This window comes from Aotus nancymaae, unplaced genomic scaffold (assembly GCF_030222135.1).
Source record: "Aotus nancymaae isolate 86718 unplaced genomic scaffold, 86718_ANA_hifiasm-v0.15.2.pri h1tg000092l, whole genome shotgun sequence".
Taxonomy (NCBI): Eukaryota; Metazoa; Chordata; class Mammalia; order Primates; family Aotidae; genus Aotus; species Aotus nancymaae.
In genome coordinates this window covers 3,676,889-3,700,442 of record NW_026988507.1, presented here as the reverse complement: position 1 = coordinate 3,700,442, position 23,554 = coordinate 3,676,889, and the positions used below count along the sequence as shown (strand labels likewise).

The 23,554-nt window shown below is 38.0% G+C and overlaps 1 long non-coding RNA gene across 2 annotated transcripts in view; it reads right to left on the bottom strand.

The window, feature by feature from the left end:
• Positions 1–23,554, bottom strand: part of LOC105721870 (uncharacterized) — a 104,077-nt gene that overhangs the window by 25,805 nt on the left and 54,718 nt on the right. The window contains exons 2-3 of one of the 2 annotated variants that reach the window (XR_002477587.2): positions 16,362–16,557; positions 15,116–15,316 (exon numbers count right to left, since the gene is read on the bottom strand). The exons of the other annotated variant lie outside the window; for it this stretch is intronic. This is a non-coding gene — a long non-coding RNA (uncharacterized LOC105721870). The remainder of the gene's footprint in view (positions 1–15,115; positions 15,317–16,361; positions 16,558–23,554) is intronic. 2 annotated transcript variants of the gene reach the window in all.

Sequence of the window (23,554 nt, the reverse complement as noted above, 5' to 3'; positions counted from 1 at the left end):
TGGGCTAGGATAGGGAATATATTTTACATCACCAATTATTTCTAGTACAACCGTCTTGAGCCAGTATGTCCCACTATTACCCCAACCACAGGTATCTTCTTTTTTTTTTTAGCTTAACCAAGATAGTAAATTTCAGTGGGCTTTCAAATCAGAAAGCAATGAGGCTGAAAATATTTAGGCAGTGAAAAGTGTGTCACTATTTTTTCTTCCTATAGCCAAGTCAAGAGTTCCAGTAGGAACATGGAGCCTGAGCTGGTAAATTTGAATATTTGAACTTTCAGGCTCACAACAATGGTTAGTGGTTATTGGGAAAGGAATAGCAGAAGGCAGGATCAATTATGCAGTGAGGGGTAATTATGCAACAGGTCATATATCAGTTTGGGAGAGCTGTACACATTTTATCCAGAGCAAGGCTGGGTTAGACCTAGCACTGCATAGGTATATGTAAATTACCCAATTTACTTCAATAAGTAGAGTTCTTGCCTGAGCACTGCTGTGAAAGAAATGATTTAAAATTTTCTGTTCTCATAAACTTTTCTTACTTCTTTCATTCTCCTCTGATGTCTTCCTAGATTAACAGAAAGCAAGAAGGAGAACAGGACAAAGGGAATACTTGGTCTTTAAAAGAATAAGCAATTTCCTATAGGCAGGAAACAAACTGTTAGCCTGTGGTTTTTTCACCCTAGAAAGAAAGAAGTTCTCAGATTTCTGCCACTCATGATGCTGTTAGCAATACCTTTATTTAAATTCAATTCAGTTTCTAAATTATCATGACTTTAATAAAGAGTCTGCATTGGGGCTCTTAAGCTTTATGGTAAATGGAGTAACTTTATGTCATAGAGTTTACAGAATTTAAGTGTCTATTGGATGAGGTCCATGTGTTTCCATTCTAGAGACATCTCCAAAGAGAAAATAAGGTACATGAAAAGAAAGAGGAAAAAATAATGAGCAATAATGACTGAAGTTAAGAGGAAACATTTTTTAAAAAAGTGAAACACTAATGGCAACTGATAGATTTGATTTTTATTTTAGTGAAAAGTTCATGAACTGCTTCTTAATCTCAAAGGATAGTACAATTCATTTGGATTGTCTTGCATACACAGTGATGTTCCACTCTGGTCTACTGCCAGCATTTTGGTGCCAACTTCATTCCTGGATGGTGGGGCATTCCACTCCTGTTCCCAGTGTGGTCCATATGTGGGCACTTTCTGTCATTCAGTTTCCAATTTGCTTGAAATAGTTTTATTTACTCTAAATGAGGATGGTGCTGTGTTGCCAGTGACAGGCTCTTCACCTCCATCATCACAGAAAATGTTGTCAGTGTAGAATTAGAGAATTAAAAACTAAGAGGGGCCGGTAGCCGTGGCTCAAGCCTGTAATCCCAGCACTTTGGGAGGCCGAGGCAGGTGGATCATGAGGTCAAGAAATCGAGACCATCTTGGTCAACATGGTGAAACCCCGTCTCTACTAATACAAAAAATTAGCTGGGCATGGTGGCGCGTGCCTGTAATCCCAGCTACTCAGGAGGCTGAGGCAGGAGAATTGCCTGAACCCAGGAGGCGGAGGTTGCGGTGAGCCGAGATCGCGCCATTGCACTCCAGCCTGGGTAACGAGCGAAACTCCGTCTCAAAAAAAAAAAAAAAAAAAAAACTAATAGGTAGAAGTCCAAGCCAGTGGCCTGCACAGATGGCAGTGCAAAAATTTTAACTTTATTAATTTTGAGTGTGCCTTGTATTTCCAGACTTTTGTTAATGTGATACAAAACTACTTATAAGGAAGGCTCATTTTCTCTATACTTAAGGAAGAGGCAACTCTAGTATTTTATTTTAGCAGTTTAGTTTCAGCATTTAAAAAAATCCTTCCATATTTTCTGTTACCCAATTTGCTAAAGAGTAGCACAGTCAGTACTAAAGTTCAGTGAACTAGTCCAAAGTTTCAGTTCACCTCATGTTTATTGCCTCTTCTTATTGTGTACCAACACGGGGATTATAAAGATGACAAAAGTGTAGTTCCTGACCTCCCTCACCAAGTTCATAGTTTAGCCAAGAGAGACAGACAAAAGAGACAGCCCAAGTTGAGATATTGTCTAGGCTTTATAATAATTTTGGAAGAAAAAAATCAAGTGCTAGATTTCTTGAATAGTACTAACAATCCATTTTGGCAAGAAAGAGGGAGATGGAAAGCCACAGGAGTAAGTGGGAGAGTGGGAAATTTGGTGGTGGGTGCTGTGTTAGAATTATAGGGGAGTGAAGTTTTTTTAGGATAATTTTTTTTGCCTTTAACTTTGTATATAGGAAAATTTCAGATTTACAGAAAAGTTACAAAAATAGTACAGTGGATACCCATATCCCCTTTATGTAGCTTCAGCAATTGTTAACCCTTAGTCACATTCATTTGCACTATCTCTAGGTATAGTTTTTTGAATCATGACAATAAGTTGCAGACATCATAACTTTCACTACTCAATTGTTTAACAGGCATCATCACACTTATAAAATAAATAATAATTCTATAATATCATCCAATACAGAATCTAGATTTGAATTTCTTACTGTTCCAAATATATCTTTTATAGGTTTTTCCCCTCCCCATTCATGATTCGATCAATATTCTTAAATTTTATTTAGTTGTTGTGTCTCTTAGTCTTTTTGGATTTGTGTTTTTATTTTGCTTTGTTTTATAACATTAAATTTTTGGAGTCTAGGCTGGTTATATTGAAGAATGCCCTGTATGTTTGATTCATCTGATTATATCTTCATGGATAGATTCAGGTTAAACGTTTTTGGCAGGAATCCCACAGATAAATGTACTACAACAGCTGTAAATGTAATATTTATGGACTTCATGGGTATATGTGTGTATATCTATATGTCTTCTACTGGGGAAACGGTTTTAGTTCTTACCTAATTTCCAAAGATTATATGAGACCCCCAAAGTTAAGAATTAGAGTAGAGATGGAGTCAGTTGTTATTAGTGGAATGTAAGTAGGTATTCAGTCTACACTTATATCTTAAATCATTAGATTTTATGTATTTTTAAACATGGCACTTTTACTGGTAGGTTTTAAAAAAATAATTCATATACATGATAACATTCAAATAATAGAAAAATATTAGAGTGTAAAATGTCCTCTGACTCCAGTTCTCCAGATTCCTTGTCCTTCTTGGCAAAAATAACCTGTATTTCCAGTTTCTTGAGTGCACCTCCAGAAATATCTGTGTATGGGTGAGTATATTTGTGGATATGTGTTCTTTTATTTATTTTACAAAAATAAGATAGTTTTACAGTAGAGATGCTCTATAGGTGAATTGATTTACATTAAATCAGTTGCATGTGTGTGACAAAACAAAAAATCGTAAAAAATAAACCAAACCAAAGCAGGAAAGAATCAGTGATGGTGATCCACATGTCATTCTACTTGATGACTAAGTGGGAGACTGTCACACCAGCCTGCTGCTCCTTCAGCTGGACTCACTCTTAGTATGCACAGCCATGAGCCTGAGATGAGGGTAACTTTTTAAAAAAATGTTTATTTTATTGTGGTAAAAACATTTTTAAAAATCTTTATTATTATCATTATTTTTTTAGAGACGGGGTCGTGCTGCATTGCCCATACTGGACTCAAACACCTGGGCTCAAGCTATCCTCTTGCCTCAACCTCCTGAGTAGCTGGGACTACAGACATGTGACACTGTGCCTACAGTGTATTGTACACTATAGGCACAATACACTATAGGCACAGTGTTGTACAGCAGATCGCTAGAATTCATTTATCTTATATAACTGAAGGTTTATACCTATTGAGTAGCAACTCCCAATTTGGATAACAGAAAATATGGAAGGATTTTTTGTATTTACAGTAGAGATGGGGTTTCACCATGTTGGCTAGGCTGGTCCTGACCTCAGGTGATCCACCCGCCTTGGCCTTCCGAAGTGTTGGGATTTCAGGCGTAAGCCACTGCACCCAGCTGTCTGGGTTAACTTCTTTATATGCACATTCTCTAACAAAGTCTCTCTGGCTAATTGCTTGACCGAAACCAAATATAAGCTGTTAAACATGAACACAACCAAACTTGTCACTACAACAAAACAGAACAAAACAAAACATGCAAACAAAGAAAAAGTGTTCTCCAAAGACTTTGAGACATATGGGATTATGTAAAGCAGCCAAATCTGTAACTTATTAGCATTTCTGAGAGAGAGGAGAAAGTAAGCAACTTGGAAAACATTTGAGGATATAATTGGGGAAAATTTCCCCAATCTGGCTAGAGAGATCAACATGCAGATACAAGAAATCCATAGAACTCCTCCAAAATACTATGTAAGATGACCATCCCCAAGGCACATAGTTATCAGACTATGCAGGGTCAATGGGAAAGAAAAAAATCCTGGAGGCAGCTAGACAAAAGGATCATATTACCTATAAAGAGAAATCCATCAGACTTACAGTGGACTTCTCAGCAGAAACTTTACAAACCAGAAGATATCGGGGACCCATTTGTAGCATTCTTAAAGAAAAGAAATGCCAGCTAAGAATTTCATATCCCACCAAACTAAGCTTCATAAACAAAGGAGAAATAAAGTCTTTCCCTAACCTTCAATCGCTAAGGGAATTCATCACCACCAGACTGGCTGTGCAAGAGATCCTTAAAGGAATTCTAAACAAGGAAACAGAAGAACAATACTTGCTTTCAAAAAGCCATATGCAAACACATAACTCATGGATCCTATAAAGGAACTACAAAATTGTGATCACAAAGCAACTAGTTAACACCAGTATGACAGGAAAAAACCTTACCTATCAATATTAACCTTGAACATAAATGGCATAAATGCTCCATTTAAAAGATACAGAATGGCAAATTGGATTAAAAAAGAGACCCATATTTCTAGTATTTTTAAGAGATCCATTTCACATATAATGATGCCCATAGCCTCAAAGTAAAGGGATGGAGAAAGATCTGTCACACAAAAGGAAAGAAAAGAGCAGCTATTCTTATATCCGATAGAATAGACTTTAAGCCAACAACAGTAAAGAAGGACAAAGAAGAGCATTACATAATAATAAACGCTTGAACTCAACAAGAAGACTTTAAATAAATAGGCACCCAACATTGGAGCACCCAGATTTATAAAACAATTACTTCTAGACCTAAGAAAAGACTTTGACAGCCACACAATAGTAGTGGTGGACTTCAACACCCCACTGACAGCATTAGACAGATCACTGGGGTAGAAAACTAACAAATTCTGGACTTAAATTCAACACTTACCAATTGGACCAGATATACTTCTACAGAACACTCTACTCAATAACCACTGAATGCATTCTTCTAATCTGTGCCAGAACATACTCTAAGATTGACCACATGCTCAGTCATAAAGCAAGTCTCAATACATTAAAAAAACAAAAACAAAAACAAAACCTGAAAATCAAACCAAGTATCTTCTTAGACCACAGTGAAATAAAAACAGAAGTCAATACCAAGAGGAACACTCAAAACTACACAAATACATGGAAATTAAATAACTTTCTCCTGAATGACTTTTGGGTAAGCAATGAAGTTAAAGCAGAAATAAAAAAATTCTTTGAAACAATGAAAATAGAGACACAACCTACCAAAACCTCTGGCATGCAAAATGGCTACATCAAGAAGATAGAAATATCTCAAATTAACAACTTAAACTTGCACCTAAAGGAACTAAAAAAACAAGAACAAACTAATCCCAAAGCTTAGCAGAGCTAAACAAAATTGAAACCTAAGAAAAAATGCAAAGGATCAATGAAATGAAAAATTGGTTTTTTGAAAGGATAAACAGGATTGATACACTGCTAACTAGCATCAAAAAAGAGAGAAGATCCAAATAAGCACAATTAGAAATGAGAAAGATGGCATTACCACTGATGCCAGAGAAACAAAAAAGATCCTCAGAGACTACTATGAACATCTCTATGCACATAAACTGGAAAATCTAGAGAAAATGGATAATTTCCTGGAAATACATAACTTCCCAAGATTGAACCAAGAAGAAATAGAAATCCTGAACAGACCAACAACGAGGAATGAAATTGAGTAAATAATAAAAAAAACCTACTGTACAAAAAAAGCCCTGGACCAGATGGATTCATAGCTGAATTCTACCAGAAGTACAAAGAAGAGCTGGTTCCAATTTTCCTGAAACTGTTCAAAAAAATCAAGGAGTAGAGACTTCTCCCTAACTCATTCTATAAACCCATTATCATCCTGATACCAAAATCTGGCAAAGACATAACAAAAAAGAAAACTACAAGCCAATATCCTTGGTGAACATAGATGCAAAATCCTCAATAAAATTCTAGCAAACCAAATCCAGCAGCATATCAAAAAGTGAATTCCCTGTAATCACGTGGGCTTTATTCCTGGGATGTAAGGATGGTTCAACATATGCAAATCAAACACATAAACAGAATTAAAAATCAAAACCATAGGATCATCTCAATAGATGCAGAAAAAGCATCTGATAAAATACAACATCTCTTTATGATAAAAGCCCTCAACAATCTAGGCACTGAAGGAACATACCTCAAAATAATGAGTCATCTATGACAAACTCAGAGCCAACATCAAATTCAATGGACAGATGGAATAATTTCCCCCTTAAGAACTGAAATAAGACAAGGATGTCCACTCTCACCACTCCTACTCAACATAGTACTGGAAGCCCTAGCCAGAGCAATCAGACAAGACAAAGAAATAAAAGATAGCCAAATAGGAAAAAAGGAAGTCAAATTATCTTTCTTTGCTGACAATAAGAGTCTATACCTAGAAAACCCTAAAGATGCTCCCAAAAAGCTCCTAGACCTAATAAACAACCTCAGCAAAGTCTCAGGATACAAAATCGATGCACAAATATCAGTAGCATTTCCATACCCAATTACATTCAAGCTCAAAACAAAATTAAACATGCAATACTATTTACAGTAGCCACACACACACAAATAAAATACCCAGGAATATATCCAACCAAGAATGTTAAAAATCTTTACAGTGAGAACCTCAAAACACTACTGAAAGAAATCATAGATAATACAAACAAATGGAAAACATTCTATACTTATGGATTGGAAAAATCAGTATCATTGAAATGTTTGTACTGCCCAAAGCAATCTACAGATTCAATGCTATTCCTATCAGGTTATGAGTCAATGTTCACAAAAGTAGAAATAACTATCCTAAAATTCACATGGAACCAAAAAAGAGACAATCCTAAGCAAAAAGAATAAAGCTGGAGGCATCACATTACCTCACTTCAAACTATACTGCAAGGCTGCAGTAAGCAAAACAGCATGGTGCTGGTACAAAAACAGACACATAGACCAATGAATAGAATAGAGAACCCAGAAATAAAGCTGCATACCTACAACTAACTAATATTTGACAAAGTCAACAAAACCAAACAATGTGGAAAGGACACTTTCCACTGAAAATACTTTTCTAGACATTTATCAAGGTAAAGAGTTTATGATGAAGTCCTTGAAGGCCAATGTGACAAAACAAAAATGGACAGTTAGGTCCTAATTAAACTAAAGAGCTTTTGCACAGCAAAAGAAACTATCAACAGAATAAACAGACAGCCCACAGAATGGGAGTAAATGTTTGCAAGCTATGCATCTGACAAAGGACTAATATCTAGCATCTACAAGTAACTTAAACAAATCAACAAGAAAAAACAAATAGCCCCATTAAAAAGTAGGCAAAGGACTTGAACTGACACTCCTCACAAAATATATAAGTGGCCAACAAATAAAAAAATGTTCAGCACCACTAATAATAAGAGGGACACAGGTTGGGTGTGGTGGCCCATGCCTGTAATCCCAGCACTTTGGGAGGCTGAGGTGGATCACCTGAGGTCAGCAGTTTGAGACCAGCCTGGCCAACATGGCGAAACCCTGTCTCTACTAAAAGTACAAAGATGAGCTAAGTGTGGTGGGGCATACCTGTAGTCCAAGCTCCTCAGGAGGCTGAGGAAGGAGAATCTCTTGAACCCGGGGGGTAGGGTGGAGGTTGCAGTGAGCTGAGATCATGCCCTTGTACTCCAGCCTGGGTTACAGACAGAGCAAAAACTCTGTCTCAAAAAAAAAAAAAAAAAAAAAAAAGAAAAGTAAAGAAAGAAAGAAAGAAATAGAAATGTAAACCACAGTGAGATACTATCCCACACCAATCAGAATGGGTACTATCAAAAATTCAGAAAACAGAAGATACTGGCAAGACTGAAGAGAATACTCATACACTGTTGGTCGGAATGCAAATGAATTCACCCCCTGTGGAAAGCAGTTTGAAGATATCTGAAAGAACTAATAATAGAACTACCATTCAACTCAGCAATCCCATTACTGAGTATATACCCAAAGGAAAATAAATCGTTCTATCAAAAAGACACCTGCACTCCTATGCTTATTGCTGCACTATTCACAATAGCAAAGACATGGAATCAACCTAGGTGCCCATCAGTGGTGGACTGCACTGAAAAAATTGGTAAATATACACCAGGTATACCATGCAGTCATAGAGAAGAATAAATTCATGCCCTTTGCAGTAACGTGGTTGCAGCTGGAGGCTATTATCCTAAGCAAATTAATGCAAAAACAGAAAACCAAATACTGCATGTTCTTACTTATAAGTGGGAGTTAAACACTGGGTACACATGGACACAAAGATGGAAAAAACAGACACTGGGGATTCCAAAAGTAGGGAGGTGGCACGGGCTAAAAACTACTTATCAAATACTATTCACTGTTTGGTTTATGGGATCATTACAAGATCAAACCTTAGCATTAGGTATTATATTCATGTAACAAACTTGCACATATATCCCCTGAATTTAAAATTTAAAGTAAATAAATAAATAAATGAAAGAATTGGGCATAATCCTAAAAAAAAATATCAAGAAGGCCGAGCGCGGTGGCTCACGCCTGTAATCCCAGCTACTCAGGAGGCTGAGGCAGGAGAATTGCTTGAACCCAGGAGGCGGCGGAGGTTGCGGTGAGCCAAGATTGCGCCATTGCACTCCAGGTAACAAGAGCGAAACTCTGTCTCCAAAAAAAAAAAAAAAAAAATCAAGAATATGGATCACTACTCTGGTCTCTTAGGGTCAGTGGGATGGGAAAAAGAGCAGGGTTAAAAAAAAAAAGAGTAGGTGATGAGCCACACGGTGAGCTATATTAAGATAAACAAAACTTGAGAGATGTAAACCTGAAAACAATGTATCATTCCTTATTGGATCCTGTTGGGAGAACAAATTTGAGGGACAACTGGGATTCTGAATAAGTACTGGATATTATAATTATAATAATAATTATATTGTAGGAGTTCCTAAATTTTTAGGAGTGATAATGGTATTGTGGCTATGTAAGAAAACTCCCTAATTTTTAAAAGATGCATGCCAAGAGGTTTAGGAGGGAGGTATGCTGTTACCTATAATTTACTTTGAAATGATGCAGTAAACAAACAAAAAATGGATGAATGGGTGGATTGATGAATAAATAAAGTAAATGTGGCAAAATATTAAAAAATGTTCTCATATGCAATTGTTTATGAATCAGACTTAGTTTAGTAAAAACCAAATAAGAAAATAAATTGAATGCTGAGGTTTTTAGATTTCTTATTACTATCATCAATAATCTTCAATTTCAAATTTATGTTCCTTAAAACTTATTGTTACTATTGATTAATCTTATAATAAATATGTTACAAAGTTGAACTGATAAAATATTCTAATAAAATATTTGTTTTGTTGTCTGTTTTTTTATGATGTAGATCCATGTTAGATATTCTTTGCAAACCCAGTTTAGTTAACAAGAAAAATGGAAAACAGATTTAGTCCTCTTGCCTCCTACATTACAGGCATACAATTTGTCATTGTAAACCCAGTGTCAGTAGGTCAGTGACCCAAAAGCCCCTGTCCTTTGTGCTGGAAAATATCCGCAGAGAGGGAACTTTAGATTTCTGTAAGTGAAAATCTGAACAGTGCTAATTGTTTGCTTACCTGCAATGTATGGCTTGTTGAGATAAAACAGGGTGGGAACCTGGTCTACCCAGGCATATCTTTCATGTGAATGTGAAGGAAATGATTCATTGACAACCCCAAAGAACTTGCTGGGAAAACACAGCTCAGTATTGCATCATCAAGCATTTTAAAACAAAGTGTCAGGGAACAGTTTAGAAATCAGTCTCTATCACTTTCTCTTATTAACTATTTGTTTGTATTAATAAGAGTAACCATCACTTGTGTTTTGTTTGGTAGTTTACTAAGTATATTCGTGATGACTTTTGGAAGTGGTAAGGTAGATCTCATCACTCATTTTTTCAGGTGAGGAAAATGAGGCTCACAGATTTTTCAGTGACTTGCCCAGGTTTACACAGTTTGAAAGTGAAAGAGCCATGCATTACTACTTCTGGGTCTACCTAGGAAATGGGAAGGCATCAATTGTGTAATTTAATCTCATAGAAACTCAGTTTTCTGAGCTGTAAGGTGGGCATAATGCTCATTTTACAGTATTGTTATTAAGAAAACCCTGAAATTATGTAAAGAAGACATCTAGGTTAGTACTTTCATAAACATGGAGTTTGATACAAATTTATTCCATTTACTTTTTTTTTTTTTGAGTCAGGGTCTCTGTTGCTCAGGCTGGATTGCAGTGGTGCGATCTTGGCTTACAGCAGCCTTGACCTCCTGAGCTTAAGTGATCCTCCCACTTCAGCCTTCCAAGTAGCTGGGACTACAGGCACACACCACCACATCCAGCAAATTTTTGTATTTTTTTGTATAGATGGGTTTTGCCATGTTGCCCACGTGGGTCTTCCAACTCCTGAGCTCAAGCAATCCTCCCCCCTCGGCCTCCCAAAGTGCTGGGATTACAGGTGTGAGCCACTGTGCGTGGCCTCATTTACTTTTTAGTGCCATGTTTATAGTCCTGTAGCTGTAACTTTAATCTGTACCTTAAAATTTCCACTGTCGAATTCCTTATATACCACATTAGTAAGCTATGGTATTGCTATATTGAATCTTCAATATAGTACTTTTCCAGGAGGCTGACTGCAAGCTTCTTTTGCTTTTTTAGTTACTAATTCCTTCCCCCACTTTTGGGCAAAATGCCAAGAGTATTTTGAGGAGATTAAGATGAACCTATAATTTATTGAGTCATACCATTAAATAGAGTTAGAGTGAAGTTATAACACATTTGCAAGGTGACATATCTAAAGGGGCAGTAAGCAGCAGCCATAAGCAAAGTCACAGAAATCCATTTATCTGCCAACACATTTATGTAAGAAATTACACTATTGATCAGGAATTTCTGCTGTATGCCATTTTTTTTTCCTATGGAACTTTTCAATAGCTTGTAATGGGCTGTGTACCTCCTCTTCAGGCTTGACTGTTATCAGTGCCACTCAGATATCCCTTCCTATTCAGTATGGAGTGCTTTCTGACACTTATGAATGGGTGCAACTATTTTTTAACTATTAAAATGTTGATTTATATCATAGAAGACTCATCATTTCTGCTTCCCCACGCATAGGTCTGTTGTAAGAATTTACTGGTTTCAAACAAAATACATGTTTGAAACATAATACATATTTGAACTTGTAGGAAAAGGATGCCATAAAATTGAAAGCTACATGTGAGTATTATAAGAGATAATTTTCTACCAAAATAATATGCAAAGGTAACAATTGGGGAAGTTTTTCAGGCAGATGGGTAAAGACATTTGAGTGTTTCTGATTATGTAGATAATGCTGAGTGAAAGGAAGAGCACTGCAGAAGGAATACTTGATGTGTAGCAGAAAACCAGAGCTTAAATCTAGGCTCCACCATCTGCTAGGTGAGCAGGAGCAAGACACCTAGGGCTTCAGCTGTAGAAATGGGCACTGAATTGTATTTCTTAACCTCTGTAACACCCCAGGAAATTTTAGTTTGCAGAGGTGGTGTAAAACTTTACTTATGCAGCCTTATTTCAGTATACTTGTGTATGCAAGTTAAATATTTAGCATTTCAGTGTTTTTACAGATAATTGGCAAATAGAAAGTAATATAAAATAAATAAGTAGATTTAATGTTTTCTGAGTTTTAATGGAGAAATATGATTATACATATTTTTAAATTAGATTCAGCAGTAGCAGTTTCAATGCATTACTTAACCTCCTAAACATAAATCAACTTCATCTTTCTGTTTTTTTGTTTTTTTTCAATTTTACATCAACAAACTGCCAGGAATGAGAACAAAATTAGTATTTCTTCAGAATGACTTTTGCATCAGTTGCATATCACTGATATAAATTGTATCCTGTCAGGTATTTTGATTCACTTAAAGCTTCTGATATATTATGCAGGTCTAAAGATTAAAATTTTTTTTATGACTTTCTGACTATAAAAATGGATTTAATTTCCAGAAATGCAAGTATGGGTAAATACAGAGACTATATTGAAATATTTTATTGTGCTAATGGATAAAATGAGAAAATCAACTAGAGATTTATACCTTGGGAAAGGAAAGGACAAAATTGTCACTATCAGTAGATGATACAATTGTCTATTTAGTAAAACTAGAAAGTCAATTATAATACTCCTAGAAACAATAAAAAATTTAGTAAAAAGACAATTTAAAAGTTAAAATATATGAAACTCAATAGCTTTCTTATATACCAACCATTACCATTAATAAAATATAAGGGAAAAAGAATTTTATTCTCACTAGAACATCACTGCATGAGGACAGACACCATTTTTGTTCACAGCTGCATCCCCAGCTCCTAGAACAGTGTCTGAAACATAGTAGACATCATAAACATTTGTTGTATAAATGAATTAATGATAACAAAATATCATAAAATTATTAAGAGTATTCTTCATACGAAGAATACTCTTTAATCCTATATTTCATGGTAAACTGGTGTGTGAATTGGGTTGGTGAATTTTCAGAAAGGAGGGTAGTGGGGCTGGGCGCGATGACTCACGCCCGTAATCCCACCAGTTTGGGAGGCCGGGATGGGCAGATCACCTGAGGTCAGGAGTTCAAGACCAGCCTGGCCAACATGGTGAAAACCCGTCTCTACTAAAAATACAAAACTTAACTGGGTGTGGTGGCGGGCGCCTATAATCCCAGCTACTCAGGAGGCTGAGGCAGGAGAATCACTTGAACCCAGGAGGCAGAGGTTGCAGTGAGCCAAGATTGTGCCATTGCACTCCAGCCTGGGTGACAAGAGTGAGACTTCATCTCAAAAAAAAAAAAAAAGGAAAGAAGGATAGTGATTATTTGTAGAATGTTTTTCTCTATCAGACATTCATTCATTCAATAAATATGTTTGGGGATCTACTCTGTGTTTGGCAGTGTTCTAAGCACTGTTCTAGGCACCAAATAGATAAAAATAGACAAAAATCTCAGGTTTCATGGAACTTATTATCTCATTTGGAGATGTAAACAACATGCAAATAAATAAGTAAAATAGGATGTCAGATGCTGCCAAGTGTTAAGGAGAAGAATAAAACAAAGAAGGGGCTGTAGATTTCCAGGGTTCTGTGTAAATTTCTAGGTTTTCCTTTGGACTATGGTAATTTCCATTTGTCCCTATAGTCCTATGCTCTTGGCCATAGCTGCAGACTTCAAGTATTAAACATCAATGAAATACTGTATGTGATTTTCTATATGGTATGAGAGGAAAAAAGTGAATCTGGGGGACGGATCCAAGTTATGTGAGACTCCAGCTGAAGGCTCAGGTCCCTCTAGGGAAAGTCACAGCAGCCTGACTGTAGGAAAATGGCACTCTGCTGCTCTCAGTTTACTTGGTAGTGTCTGCCAAAGAGCACAGGAAGAACAGTAGAGCAGCAATGAGCAGTTTTTCAGCTGCCAGAGAAAAAGTTTCACAAACTAGAGATATTACAAAGGTACGCTAATGTCTGATAGTAATTTATTCATCAAATTTTGTTGCGTAGTAGATGCTGAAAATACAATGCTGAATTAGTTATTGTCCCTGCTTTCAAGGAGCACACGGGCCAGATGGGAAGACAACATATAAATTCCAGTACAGGACGTCAAGGGCCATAGTCACAGGGCCTTATGTGAGCACCTAGGAGAGGTGCCTGGTTTCACTGGAAGTGTTGGGAAATGTTTCAGAAGAGGGAATATCTATTCTAAGCCACACTGGCTATATAATTTGCGGAGTCCAGTGCAAAATGAAAATGTGGACCATTTGTTCAAAAACTATGAAGAATTTCAAAATGGTGACAGCTGAGCATTAGATGAAGCACAAACACTTCTAACTGAATTTTCTTCTACTTAGACTGTAATACCCACAATGGGAAAATTCCAAACCATTGTTTAACAAAACGAACCCACTCTGGGTATTTATGCCATTTGTTTCCTTTGAAGTCTTATTACTATGTAGCAAAAATATAAGGGTCTACGATAATATATTTAAATCAGTCTTGTGTGGCCATGACAATTTTGGAAGAACTATATTAGAATGGGTCATGAATGTTTAGTATTTGTTGCATTTCCCCCAGAAAAGGATAGTTTCTGGGAACTTCAGGGAATATTTAAATACTTTCTCGAGCAGCCTGTTGCCTCTGAAAGAAATAATTGATGAGAATGATAAAAAGCAAGTGTTAGTATGTTTTTTGGAAATGAAAACAGAAACCCTACCTGTTGATTACAAAAGCAGAGAACATGATATCTATGGAATATTGTATTATAGTATTGTTCACAACTACTCACTGTTCCCCTTTAATAGTTGTACAGCCAGACGTGGTGGCTCATGCCTGTAACCTCAGCACTTTGGGAGGTCGAGGTGGGTAGATCACGAGATCAGGTGTTCCAGACCAGCCTAACCAACATGATGAAACTCCGTCTCTACTAAAATATAAAAATTAGCCCAGCGTGGTGGCATGGGCCTGTAATCCCAGCTACTTGGGAGGCTGAGGCAAGAGAATTGCTTGAACTGGGAGGGAGAGGTTGCAGTGAGCCAAGATAGCACCACTGCACTCCAGCCTGGGTTACAGAGGGAGACTTCATCTCAAAAAAAAAAAAAAAGTTTTATAATTCCTGCTGGGAGGAAGGTAGCCATATGATTTATAGTAATTACCTGAGAAAGGATGCTGTCTATCCTTCCCATGTGGCCATGTGACTTGCTTTGGCCAATGGAATGAAAGGATGTGATGTAAGCCATGTCTGAGCAGAAGTTCAGAGTAAATACTTTCAGGGCCCTGATAGTTTGGCACTTTCTTTTTCTCCTGCCACAAGTCCTGCACGTTTCCCAGAGGAGTTGCTTCTTCAAGTCTGGATCCTGAATGAAAAAGCCATGTGGATCACAGTCATGGCCAATACATGAAATGTGAATGAGAAGTAAGCCTTGGTTGTTAAAAAGCCACTGAGATTTATTGTGGTTATTAATGACCATAGCTGGGTGAAAGCTGCCTAACACAGTGTTTTTATTTAGAATGGGGCAATGATTCACAAATACAGTATTTGCCTAAAGGGCGTTCAGTGATTCCACGCCTCTGGGTGATGACACTGCTCTAATAATGGTGATTATATAGGTAATTCCAGAGGCAGATACACTGGGAATTCTGCTAATGGTAATCTGAGCTGCAGGGAAATGAAGCTGAGTCCTCTAGGCAAGAGTTGGGTCTAATGGCTATAATGGCTAAACCCCTGCCCTCATTTCTGCACCTGGTCCAGCTGCTTGCTGCCTACTTGATCTTGGACAATTTGCTAAGCCTCAATTTCCCAATTTGTAAACTTGGAATGGGACTATTTACTTCATAAATTTGTTAGGACAGGGTCAGTTTCTATTTCTTCTATATCAATGCCTGTTTCCCATTCAGTTTCTTCCCATCTGATTAAATTAGCTCTTGTTTGACTTTGTCTATCATTTTTAATATAAAAGAAGTAAGGTATTTGTAGATTCATGTTGGGCTTCTCTTTGTTTCTCCCCAGGTATATAGTCTTTCTTCAGTAACAACAACTACCTCATAAAGGGTATATCCTTTATTTTGATATTTACATATAGATTATTAAACATGTAAGTTACTATATTTGTATATAAATAAATATAAAATATGCATAAAACCATGTCCTCTACATAGGAAAAATTTAGGATAAAAGAATTAGTGAAACATTTTATTTTCTTGAAAGAATTATGGTGGGGGAAGCAGGTTCACTTCTCCCTACAAAGCTGTTAATTCTTTTAATTCTTTTATGTCTCTTGGCAAACCAACCTTCCTTCCTTCCTTTCTTCCTTCTTTCACCCTCTTTCTTCCTCCCTCCCTCCCTTCCTTCCTTTTTTCCTTCCTACCCACCTCCCTCCCTTCCTCCTTTCTTTCTCTTACCTGCCTTCCTTCCTTCCTTCCTTTTTTTCTTTTCTTTTCTTCTCCTTTCTTTTCCTTTCTCTTCTTTTCTTTTCTTTGAAGCAGGGTCTGGCTCTGTCATCCAGCCTGGAGTACTGTGGTGTGATCTTGGCTCACTGCAACTTCTGCCTCCTGGTCTCAAGTCATCCTCCTGCCTCAATCTTCCAAGTAGCTGGAACTACAGGAATGTGCCATCAGGCCCAGCTAATTTTTGTATTTTTTGTAGAGATAGGGTTTCATCATATCGCCCAGGCTGGTCTTGAACTCCTGAGCTTAAGCATCCGCCTGTCTCATCCTCTCAAAGTGCTGGGATTATAGGCATGAGCCACTGTGCCTGGCCTGGCAAATTTTTTTAAATGTCACTATTGGTCAAGCCCTGTCCTATGAACTGAGAATAAAGAGTGGAACTGGATGGAAATGGCCTGTTATCCTTTAGGTTACCTTCTAGTAGGAAGAAGCAGACAATAAACAAGCAAATAAGTAGACCCAATAAAAGGCCAAAAAAAACATGAAGTTTTTTTGAGAGAAGTCCTTGGGAGAGCTCTTTACTGAATGGGTAAGAATGATGTGTTAATTTATAGCTGTTTCAAGAAAGGCAAGTAACATTTACTGCATACCTGCTAAGTTTCAACTAGTTTATCTGCACTGTTTCATTTAATTATTACAATAACTCTGTGAGTAGGTCTATTTTATAGGTCAAAAACTGGACATTCACAACTAGAAAGTCAACTAACTTTCCGACAATTACCCAGCTGGTAAATTCAAGAGTGGACTTCTAATTCTTACTTCCTACTTCTTCCTCAAGTCCAGTAATCTCTTTTAAGTAAGAAAAATGTGTCTCTTTCTGTTTACCCTCACCTCTGTTTATCCTCAATTATGCTATTTTAGATTATAAATGATATTTACTTATAATAAAATTAAATTTCAACTTTCCCTTACCTTTACAGGAAATAATCTTTTTAAAAAATATTTGTTAAATCTTTGCTATCCCTATTGAAGAAAATATTCTTTTTTTTTAAATTGCATTTTAGGTTTTGGGGTACATGTGAAGAACATGCAAGATTGTTGCATAGGTACACACGTGGCAGTGTGATTTGCTGCCTTCCTCCCCTTCACCTATATCTGGCATTTCTCCCCATGCTATCTCTCCCCAACTCCCCACCCCCCACTGTCCCTCCCCTATTTCCCCCCAACAGACCCCAGTGTATAGTGCTCCCCTCCCTGTGTCCATGTGTTCTCATTGTTCAACACCCACTTATGAGTGAGAACATACGGTGTTTGATTTTGTGTTTGTGTCAGTTTGCTGAGAATGATGGTTTCCAGGTTCATCCATGTCCCTACAAAGGATGTGAACTCATCATTTCTGATGGCTGCATAATATTCCATGGTGTATATGTGCCACATTTTCCCTGTCCAGTCTATCATCGATAGGCATTTGGGTTCATTCCAGGTCTTTGCTATTGTAAACTGTGCTGCAGTGAACATTCATGTGCATGTGTCCTTATAGTAGAACAATTTATAATCCTTTGGATATATACCCAGTAATGGGATTGCTGGGTCAAATGGAATTTCTATTTCTAGGTCCTTGAGGAATTGCTACACTGTCTTCCACAATGGTTGAACTAATTTACACTCCCACCAACAATGTAAAAGTGTTCCTGTATCTCCACATCCTCTCCAGCATCTGTTGTCTCCAGATTTTTTAATGATCGCCATTCTAACTGGCGTGAGATGGTATCTCAATGTAGTTTTGATTTGCATTTCTCTAATGACCAGTGATGATGAGCATTTTTTCATATGTTTGTTGGCCTCATGTATGTCTTCTTTTGTAAAGTGTCTGTTCATATCCTTCACCCACTTTTGAATGGGCTTGTTTGTTTTTTTCTTGTAAATCTGTTTTAGTTCTTTGTAAATTCTGGGTATCAGCCCTTTGTCAGATGGGTAAACTGCAAAAATTTTTTCCCGTTCTGTTGGTTGCCGATTCACTCTAATGACTGTTTCTTTTGCTGTGCAGAAGCTGTGGAGTTTGATTAGGTCCCATTTGTCTATTTTGGCTTTTGTTGCCAATGCTTTTGGTGTTTTGGTCATGAAGTCCTTGCCTATGCCTATGTCCTGAATGGTTTTGCCTAGATTTTCTTCTAGGGTTTTTATGGTGTTAGGTCTTATGTTTAAGTCTTTAATCCATCTGGAGTTAATTTTAGTGTAAGGTATCAGGAAGGGGTCCACTTTCTGCTTTCTGCACATGGCTAGCCAGTTTTCCCAACACCATTTATTAAACAGGGAATCCTTTTTCATTGCTTGTTTCTGTCAGGTTTGTCAAAGATCGGATGGTTGTAGATATGTTGTGTTGCCTCCGAGGCCTCTGTTCTGTTCCATTGGTCTATATCTCTGTTTTGGTACCAGTACCATGCTGTTTTGACTACTGTAGCCTTGTAGTATAGTTTGATGTCCGGTAGTGTGATGCCTCCCGCTTTGTTCTTTTTGCTTAGAATTGACGTGACTATGTGGGCTCTCTTTTGGTTCCATATGAAGTTTAAGGTGGTTTTTTCCAGTTCTGTGAAGAAGGTCATTGGTAGCTTGATGGGGATAGCGTTGAATCTGTAAATTACTTTGGGCAGTATGGCCATTTTCACAATATTGATTCTTCCTAACCATGAACATGGAATGTTTCTCCATCTGTTTGTGTCCTCTCTTATTTCGTTGAGCAGTGGTTTGTAGTTCTCCTTGAAGAGGTCCTTTATGTTCCTTGTTCGTTGTATTCCTAGGTATTTTATTCTCTTTGTAGCAATTGTGAATGGCAGTTTGTTCTTGATTTGGCTCTCTTTAAGTCTGTTATTGGTGTATAGGAATGCTTGTGATTTTTGAACATTGATTTTGTATCCTGAGACTTTGCTGAAGTTGCTTATCCGTTTCAGGAGATTTTGGGCTGAGACGATGGGGTCTTCTGGATATACAATCATGTCATCTGCAAATAGAGACAATTTGACTTCCTCCTTTCCTATTTCAATACCCTTTATTTCTTTTTCTTGCCTGATTGCTCTGGCTAGAACTTCCAGTACTATATTGAATAAGAGTGGTGAGAGAGGGCATCCTTGTCTAGTGCCAGATTTCAAAGGGAATGTTTCCTGTTTTTGCCCATTCAGTATGATCTTGGCTGTTGGTTTTTCGTAAAACAGCTTTTATTATTTTGAGATATGTTCCTTCAATACCTAGTTTATTGAGGGTTTTTAGCATAAAGCGCTGTTGAATTTTGTCGAAGGCCTTCTCTGCATCAATTGAAATGATCATGTGGTTTTTGTCTTTTGTTCTGTTTATGTGGTGAATTACATTTATAGACTTGTGTACGTTGAACCAGCCTTGCATCCCCGGGATGAATCCTACTTGATCATGGTGGATAAGCTTTTTGATGTGCTGTTGCAATTGGTTTGCCAGTATTTTATTGAAGATTTTTGCATCTATGTTCATCATGGATATTGGCCTGAAGTTTTCTTTTCTTGTTGAGTCTCTGCCAGGTTTTGGTATCAGGATGATGTTGGTCTCTTAAATTGATTTGGGAAGGATTCCCTCTTTTTGGATTATTTGGAATAGTTTCAGAAGGAATGGTACCAGCTCCTCTTTGTATGTCTGGTAGAATTCGGCTGTGAACCCATCTGGACCTGGGCTTTTTTTGGGTGGTAGGCTCTTAATTGCTGCCTCGACTTCAGACCTTGTTATTGGTCTATGTAGGGATTCGACGTCTTCCTGGTTTAGGCTTGGGAGGAGGCAAGTGTCCAGGAATTTATCCATTTCTTCCAGGTTTCCTAGTTTATGTGCATAGAGTTGTTTGTAATAATCTCTGATGATGGTTTGAATTTCTGTGGAATCTGTGGATATCCCCTTTATCGTTTTTTATTGCACCTATTTGGTTATTCTCTCTTTTCTTTTTTATTAATCTGGCTAGTGGTATGTCTATTTTGTTGATCTTTTCAAAAAACCAGCTCCTGGATTTATTGATTTTTTTGAAGAGTTTTTTGTGTCTCTATCTCCTTCAATTCTGCTTTGATCTTAGTTATTTCTTGTCTTCTGCTAGGTTTTGAGTTTTTTTGATCTTGCTCCTCTAGCTCTTTCAATTTTGATGATAGGGTGTCAATTTTAGATCTCTCCTTGCTTCTCATGTGGGCACTTATTGCTATATATTTTCCTCTAGAGACTGCTTTAAATGTGTCCCAGAGATTCTGGTATGTTGTGTCTTCATTCTCATTGGTTTCGAAGACATCTTTATTTCTGCCTTCATTTCATTGTTTATCCAGTCAACATTCAAGAGAAAGTTGTTCAGTTTCCATGAAGCTGTGCAGTTCTCAGTTAGTTTCTGAATTCTGAGTTCTAACTTGATTGCACTGTGGTCTGAGAGACTTTGTTATGATTTCCGTTCTTTTGCATTTGCTGAGGAGTGATTTACTTCCAATTATGTGGTCAATTTTAGAGTAGGTGTGATGTGGTGCTGAGAAGAATGTATATTCTGTGGATCTGGGGTGGAGAGTTCTGTAAATATCTGTTAGGTTTGCTTGGTCCAGGTCTGAGTTCCAGTCCTGGATATCCTTGTTAATTTTCTGTCTCGTTCATCTGTCTAATATTGACAATGGGGTGTTAAAGTCTCCCACTATTATTGTGTGGGAGTCTAAGTCTCTTTGTAAGTCATTAAGAACTTGCCTTATGTATCTAGGTGCTCCTGTATTAGTTGCATATGTATTTAGGATCGTTAGCTCTTCTTGTTGCATTGATCCTTTTACCATTATATAATGTCCTTCTTTGTCTCTTTAGATCTTTGTTGCTTTAAAGTCTATTTTTTTAAAGATGAGAATTGCAACTCCTGCTTCTTTTTGCTCTCCATTTCCTTGGTGAATCTTCCTCCATCCCTTTATTTTGAGCCTTTGTGTATCCTTGCATGTGAGATGGGTTTCCTGGATACAGCACACCAATGGGTTTTGGCTTTTTATCCAATTTGCCAGTCTGTGTCTTTTGATTGGGGCATTTAGTCCATTTACATTTAGGGTTAATATTGTTATGTGTGAATTTGATCCTGCCATTTTGATGCTAGCTGGCTGTTTTGCCTGTTAGTTGATGCAGATTCTTCATTGTGTTGATGCTCTTTACCATTTGGTATGTTTTTGGAGTGGCTGGTATTGGTTGTTCCTTTCTATGTGTAGTGCCTCTTTCAGGAGCTCTTGTAAAGCAGGCCTGGTGGTGATGAAATCTCTGAGTACTTGCTTGTTCACAAAGGATTTTATTTTTCCTTCACTTATGAAGCTTAGTTTGGCTGGATATGAAATTCTGGGTTGAAAGTTCTTTTCTTTAAGGATGTTGATATCATGAAAATGGCCATACTGCCCGAAGTAACTTACAGATTCAACGCTATCCCCATCAAGCTACCAATGACCTTCTTCACAGAACTGGAAAAAAACCACCTTAAACTTCATATGGAACCAAAAGACAGCCCGCATAGCCACGTCCATTCTTTAAGGATGTTGAATATTGGCCCCCACTCTCTTCTGGCTTGTAGGGTTTCTGCTGAGAGATCTGCTGTGATTCTGATGGGCTTCCCTTTATGGGTAACCCAACCTTTCTCTCTGGTTGCCCTTAGCATTTTCTCCTTCATTTCAACCCTGGTGAATCTGATGATTATGTGCCTTGGGGTTGCTTTTCTTGAGGAATATCTTTGTTTTGTTCTCTGTATTTCCTGGACTTGAATATTGGCCCGACTTTCTAGGTTGGGGAAGTTTTCCTGGATAATACCCTGAAGAGTATTTTCCAGCTTGGATTCATTCTCTTCGTCACATTCAGGTACACCTATCAAACGTAGATTAGGTCTTTTCACATAGTCCCATAATTCTTGGAGACTTTGCTCATTCCTTTTTACCCTTTTTTCTCTAATCTTGCCTTCTGTTTTATTTTATTGAGTTGATCTTCGACCTCTGATATCCTTTCTTCTGCTTGGTCAATTCGGCTGTTGAAACTTATGCATTCTTCACAAAGTTCTCGTGTTGTGTTTTTCAGCTCTGTCAATTCACTTATATTCCTCTCTAAGTTGTCCATTCTCGTTAGCATTTCGTCAAACCTTTTTTCAAGCTTCTTAGTTTCTTTGCATTGGGTTAGAACATGTTCTTTTAGCTCACGGAAATTTCTTATTTACCCACCTTCTGAAGCCTGATTCTGTCATTTCATCACACTCATTCTCCATCCTGCCTTGTTCCCTTGCTGGTGAGGAGTTGTGATCCCTTGTAGGAGGAGAGGTGTTTTGGTTTCGGGTGTTTTCATCCTTTTTGCGCTGGTTTCTTCCCATCTTTGTGGATTTATCCACCTGTCGTCTTTGTAGTTGCTGACTTTCAAATTGGGTCTCTGAGTGGGCGTCCTGTTTGTTGATGATGAAGTTATTTCTGTTTCTTAGTTTTCCTTCTAACAATGGTCTGGCCCCTCTGCTGTAGGACTGCTGAGGTCCACTCCAGGCCCTGCTTGCCTGGGGATCACGTGCAGCAGCTTCAGAACAGTAAGGGTTGCTACCAGTTTCTTCTTCTGCTATCTTTGTCCCAGAAGGATACCTGCCAAATGTCAGTCTGAGCTCTCATTTATGAGCTGACTCTTTGGATATATGGGTGTCAGGGAGCTGCTTGAGGAGACAGTCTGTCCTTTATAGGAGCTCAAGTGCTGATCTGTGAGCTCTGTTGTTCATTCAGAGCTGCTGGGCAGGTACGTTTAAGTCTGCTGCAGCAGAACTCATAAACCCCTTTTTTTTCCCAGGTGTTCTGTCCTGGGGAGTTAGGGCTTTATTTATCAGTTTCCGTTGTGCTGCTGCCTTTTTTTTTTCGGGGCTGTCCTGCCCAGCAAGGAGGCAGTCTAGTCACTGTCTGCCTACAGAGGATTTGCTGAGCTGCTGTGGGCTCCGCCCAGCTGCCGTGTGAACTTCCTTGCAGTCCTGTTTATATGGGTGTAGTTAGAACTGCCTCAGCAATGGTGGCCCACCTCTGTGATCGCAGACTCTCTCTGTAATGGTGGGTTGCCTCAGCAATGGCAGGTTTCCTCGGCATGGTAGGCTGCCTCAGCAATGGCGGACTACCTCTGTAGTGATGGAGTGCTTCGGCAATGGTGGACGCCCCTCCCCCACTGAGCTGGACCGTCCCGGGTTCAGCTGTGCTTGCTGT